The sequence below is a fragment of the Camelus ferus genome, chromosome 29 (genome assembly GCF_009834535.1).
Source record: "Camelus ferus isolate YT-003-E chromosome 29, BCGSAC_Cfer_1.0, whole genome shotgun sequence".
NCBI lineage: Eukaryota > Metazoa > Chordata > Mammalia > Artiodactyla > Camelidae > Camelus > Camelus ferus.
In genome coordinates this window covers 855,310-861,598 of record NC_045724.1, presented here as the reverse complement: position 1 = coordinate 861,598, position 6,289 = coordinate 855,310, and positions in this window count along the sequence as shown.

Sequence of the window (6,289 nt, the reverse complement as noted above, 5' to 3'; positions counted from 1 at the left end):
GACTGAGGGCTCCCCGCCTGCCCAGCCAGGCCCCTTTCCTGGAGGGAACTGGTTTTGTTCTGCTGCCCGGTGAAACAGGCTCAGAGGGAAATCTGTGAGTTGTCCGCAGCTGGGAGATGAAGACGGCTTGGCCTTCTCTTCCGTGGAGAGCCCAGCTTCAGTGTGGGCAGGTGGGGAGGAGGAGGCCGGGTGGACCGGGCTGCGCAGGGGGAACCGGGCTGAGTAAGGAAGACCGGGAAGACCCCTCGGAGCCTTTGGGCTGCACTGCTCGGCTCAGGGTGGTGGCAGGTAGCCCCGGATGGGGGCCTGGGGCCCTTGTTCCTCTAGCCCCTCACTGCCACCTGACCTCCAGTCGGCCCCTCGACCCCTCCCTTCACCCGGGTGTGAACACCCGACCGTGCCCCCTCCCTTAGGTGAGCAGAGAGCTCCCTGACCGCCCCTCAGGGCCAGGACTCGGCCCTCTGCACAGCCCCAGGTGGTCCTGATGCTGGGGGCGGGGGCCACCGAGCAGGCCACCTGTTAAACCACGAAACTCTGCCAATCCACTGCAGCCCAAGAAAGCGTCCCCTCGACACCCCGAAGCCCACCAAGCCCTGGCCGCGCGGGCCTGGGGGTGCTGCGCAGTGGGGCGGGGGTGGGGAGGGGAACTTCTGGGACGTTCCTGAAGCCTTGCTGTGGTGTTGTCTTTTTATTTTTTTAGTGTTTATTAAAATAATGCATGAACATGTGAAAATGTAGCCCGGAAGGGCTCATGATGAAAGCGGCTGGTCCAGGTATGGCTGTTTCTTCACTCATTGCTTTGGTGTTCTCTTGATTAATCCTGCTCAAGCTATTTTTTGTTTTTGTTTTTTAATGTTTTTATTAAAGTGTAGTTGATTTCAGTTTTAGTTTCAGGTGTACAGCAAAGTGACTCAGCCATTCATTTACATACGTGTATTTGTTGTTGTTGTTGTTGTTGTTGTTGTTTCTTTCCTTACAACTTATTTGTTGAAAAATTTGTGTTGCTGGTCTGGTGAAATTTCTCAGGAAGCACATGCTGTCTGGTTGCGTCTCTTTCTGCTGTGGTAGCAGCTGCTGGTGTGGATGGCTTACATCCATTCTCTCATTCGGGCTCGTAAAGTGGTGACATTCTGATAACTTTCTTGTATCATCAAACTTCTGGTGGAGGAGATGTGTAGCTGCGCAGATTATATCATGGAAAACTTCCCCGTGTTAATTACTTGCTTTTCAAAATAATTGGGTGACTGAAAGGCAGGGTAAGTGTTTGATTCTTTCCTTTTATCAGTCTTCATCATCATGAGTTGACTCACTAGGAGACTAGTGACCTTAAAAAGAATCTTTATTAAGTCGTGGGTTTAAACAAATTTGATGTGTTTCCGTCCATTGCTGCTCTTCTTACCGATGCTCAAGTTGGCCCGTCTCTGGCGTGCAGGAGCCCTTCCACGTTGGCCTCATGGTAGTTTTGGTGTGACCCAGTAGGTTTTCTTTTATTTTTGACTCTTTTTTTTTTCTTTAGTTTTTTCTTTTTTTGTAGGGGGTAGTTGGAGGTAATTAAGTTTATTCATTTATTTTTTAAATGGAGGTACTGAGGATTGAACCCAGGGCCTTGTGTGTGCTGAGCACATGCTATGCCCCACTCGCAGTAGTTTTTTTGATACCTTATTCCTTATAGGTTAAGGAAACCATCAAATGTGCAGGTTCATCTGATACATTTTTTGCCCCATACCACGATCAGCCATTTCTCCAAGAGCCTGATTTATTTTTTCCTTTTAAAGCGGCAGAGAGTATTTGAGGCCTCAGTCTGAGCTCTAAGGTGCTCATTGCTGCTGGGTTGGTCATTGTTTCTAGGCCGTTAAGTGGCCAGAGCTATATTTGTAGGGTTAATTCCTAGAAGCAGAATAGATTTAAGGAGGGTGTGTGTATTTTTTTTTTTGGTCCTTACTATAAAAAGTTTCAGATGTACAGAAAAATAGACTAATACAAAGAGCACTTCTGTATACGTGTTCTGTTGTTAGTGTTTTGCCATATTTGCTTCATTTTTTTATTCTTTGCTTAATTATTTTAAATTAAATGATATATATATATATATTGGCATTTCATCCCTGAATACCTCACTATGCTTCTGTAAAAAATTAAATACATTTTCTTACAAAATAGTATATATATTTTAAACTTAAATTTTGATTCATACTGTCGAATTGGTGAATAGAGTTCTTTTAAACCAATAAAGATACCAGATTTTTGAAAAACTGTGTTTATTAACCTCTTGGTTTATTGTTCTTAAAGATTAGTCCCAATGTGGAATAGGTCCCTTCTTTGATATGGGTAATGATATGGTCCTTCAAAATTACATGTCTTTTAATCTGCTGTTAATGTCGTTAGAATTCTACACTAGCTTTTTTCTTGATTAATGTTAGATATGAGTTTCTTGGTATCTCATGTAAAGAAAATGTATATCTAAGCTTTACCACTGTTATACTCTTTCTTCCCCAAAGAGGAAGGTTGTTTAACATTTTAAGACTTTTATGGGATTTTGACACCACTGTAGGCCATTGACTTCATTGATAAGCTGACTTCTATTGCCCAAGGTATTTTAAAAAATAACATTTACTGATTGTATTTTATTAGTGTTGTTTTGTTGTTGTTATTCCAAAATTTTTAATGTTCCTTTTTTCATAGCCTTTGTTGAAATAATACCATTGAGAATCAGAGTCTGCACAAATTATCTGTATAGTAAAACTCTGCATTGAGTATGTATAAAGTGTTCTTTTTTGAGCATTTTGGTACAGTTTTCAGCTAAATCATGCTTTTGTCCTACTGCCAAAGCAGATAGAAAGGAGTATGTGTGCTTAAATGTCATAACATAAAAAGTTTTCATGTTCTGGGAGTAGATGGAAGAAACAGCTGAACTTATTGTTGTCTAAAAGAAGATTTAAGCATCATGTCAAAATCAAAGTCCTTGTCTTTGACAGACACATGATAGTATTCTGATGAAAACCTGTAAATAATGTAATGAATTGAATAATGAATTTAATTATTTCAGGATGCATTTCATAACTTACTTACCCCTGGGATGTAACCCTACTTAAATTTTGTAGCAGATTTTATTATCAAAGAAACAAGCTTTTGGTAATTTCTAACTTCAAGTGTGTTTTAGGCCCCATATCATCTCTTCCATATTTTATGGATGCAGGAAATTTGGTACTCAGGTGTGTACTTGTTTGAGGCTTTGAACAGATGTGGGGTTGCTTCCTGAAAGAGAATTCTTGCTCCTGTAAGTTAGTGGTGATTTGTGCAGCTCATAATCACGCTGAAATATTCTACCTCAAGGGTTGTTAGGAGGATCTGATGGGTTTGTGTGTGTGTGTATATAAATAAATAAATATATATATAAAGTGCTTAGAACTGTGCCTGACAGACAGGGAGACCTTTCAAATGTTAGAGATAATTGTTTTTGCTGTTATGGTGTTATTACTGTGAATTAGAAAAAAAAAAAAGTACTCCTTTCTTAGGACACTTAATTTCCACCTATAGGGAAATCATCATAATATATCGATTTTTGTTAGAGCCTGATTCTTCATTGTCATTGGCCAGAAAATCAGTGTAATAAATACAGAAAGCTATAATTTATGGCCCTCAAGGCTAGAAAATGTGGTCTTTAATTGTCAGATTAAACTATTATCCTTATCAACCATGTGCCTTGTAACTAGGAATAGCCAAATAGAATCAATGTTCTTCAGTTTATTGTAAGGTACTTCAGCTTGGAATTGCTGACATCTGACTATGGAAGGAAGCTGAGGTAACATGTCGAGGAAGGAAAGTGATGTGGTGCTTGTTAAATGTATGAATTCTCAGGGGGTGGGGGTGTAGCTCAGTGGTAGAGTGTGTGCTTAGCATGCGCAAGGTCCTGGGTTCAATCCCCAGTGCCTCCAATAAATAGACTGAGTGATTTTAAACATATGAATTCTCAGGTTGTATACCCAGAGATTCTAAATGCAGTAGGTCGGAGTTATGCTCTGAACTCATCATTTTTCACATGCTCCCTAGGTAATTCTGATGCCCCATTTTGAGAATGGTTAAGTTTTTACTCCTTAGGTGGCACCAATGTACCAGTGGATAAGAAATCAACAGAAAGTGAAATAAAAATCACCTGAGCCCTTTGTATAACTGTCTTTACAAAACTAGGGTTTCTATCCTGAGCTTCGGCTGAGGCTCGAGTTAAGACACAGCCACTTCTGAAACCCCGGTGAATGTATTATAAAGACACTGTAAGTGGGATGTGTTCTTCACTACCTTGTTTGATGCCCCTTAATCACTCTTGTGACAAATTACTGTTAGCTGAGAGACAGGGGAAAACTGAGATGGTTCTACAACGGTCAAGAGAATTGATCTTTTTTCCTTGCTGCAGGGAAGCTCAAAGCTCTGTTTTATACTTCACTGCTAGTTTTTCAATTACTCTCTTCTGTTCTCTTAATGTTTCTTATCCATCCCCCCCCCTTTTTTTTTTTCTGTTAATGGCTTTTGATCTTTCAGTGCCTGGTTTTCTTTACCCAGAATTTTTTTTTTTTAATTGTAAGTTATTGTAGATCTTTAAAGGACATTCTCAAGTTACAGATTCCAGAAGTAAGAGACTGCCTCCAGGAGGCATTGGAATATTCCGAAGTCAGGACTGCCTAGGGTAGTGCTAAAAACAGCCTACTTCATAATTTCAAAGACTCCAAGGTTTTTCAGACTAACCTCATAGTAAAATGATTCCAGCTACTGGAGTATTGACACTTTGACTGTGTTTCAGTTCTGAGCCATGGACAGTATTTGGAGGCTCCAAGCTAGTGCTGAGAGTCATTTTGTAAATTCACAGAGTTAATCAAATTAGCAGCATCGCTTAATGGAGACAGAAGATTCTTTCTGAATTTCTCAGACTTGGATGACTTGAGTGTAGTTTTTAAAGTCTTAACTAACACTTTGGGTTTTTGTTTTTTTTTTTATCTCAGGAGTTGGTCAGCCCAGGAAGTCAAGGAGCAAAAGAACCACCGAGGCAGATGTTGGCAGCACCCATTTTAGATGCCTGAGTGGAAAGGTGGAGGAACTGTATCCTGGGTGCAGTCCTGGTGAGGAGATAGACCCAGGAGTGAAGCCAGGGGACTTGAAACGACTCCTATCCCATTGTTAAGATTACTGACCTTTTGAGATAGACAGGTTTACATATTTTTGCCAAATACCGTTAATTATTCCACTTACGGAATTCCTCTAGTTTGTATTTTATGCTCACCAAGCAGTCTTCTGATTATGGTGTGGCTTCTTGTGTTAGTCTGTGTATAGGAGTAGAATATATTGATCATGTATATGGAATCATCATTTTTTTTTTCAAATAGACTATTTCTTAGAGCAATTTTAGGTTCACAGCAAAATTAAGCAGAAGGTACAGAGATTCCTAGATTCTCCCCTGTCCCCCCAGTTGTGCAGCCTCCCCCGCTGTGGACACCCAGGACCAAAGTGGTACATGTTTTACAACTGATGGACCTACATTGATACATCATCATCCAAAGTCCATCATTTCCATTAGAGTTCACTCCTGAGGTTGTACGTTCAGTAGGTTTTGGCAGATGTGCAATGACATGTATCCACTATTATAGTACCACACAGAATAGTTTCACTGACCTACAAATCTCCTGTGCTCTGCCTGTTTGTTCCTCTCTCCCCTCTAAGCCCTGGTAACCATTGATCCTTTTACTGTCTGTACAATTTTGTCTTTTCCAGAAAGTCATATAGTTGGAATGCTACTCTAGGTAGCCTTTTCACATTGCCCTTTTTCACTTAGTAATATGCATTTACGTTTCCTCCATGTCTTTTCATGTTTTGATAGTTCATTTCTTTTAAATGCTAAATATTCCATTGTCCGGATGAAATATTTGTCCATGCATCTAAGTTTTGTCCATTATGAATAAAGCTTCTGTAAACATCCGTGTGCAGGCTTCTGCATAGACAGAAGTCTTCAATTCATGTGGATAAATACCAAGGAGTGTAACTGCTGGATTGTTGGATTCACTATTTTTAGTTCTTGTGATTTCAGTGAAGTTGGGTCTGTTTACAGTTGGTTTTTCATGTGTATTGATGTCCAGGAAGGGAATGGAGTACTCGTTGGCCAGAATATTTAGGTTTGTATGACAGTTTTATCATTGTAAATTAGTAAACCTGTAGTCTAGTATCTACTTCAGAAGCATGCCTTAGAATTTGCTAGGCTGAGGCCACCCAGGGTCTTATCGCCCTGGCAGGTAGAAAGCAGAAGCCT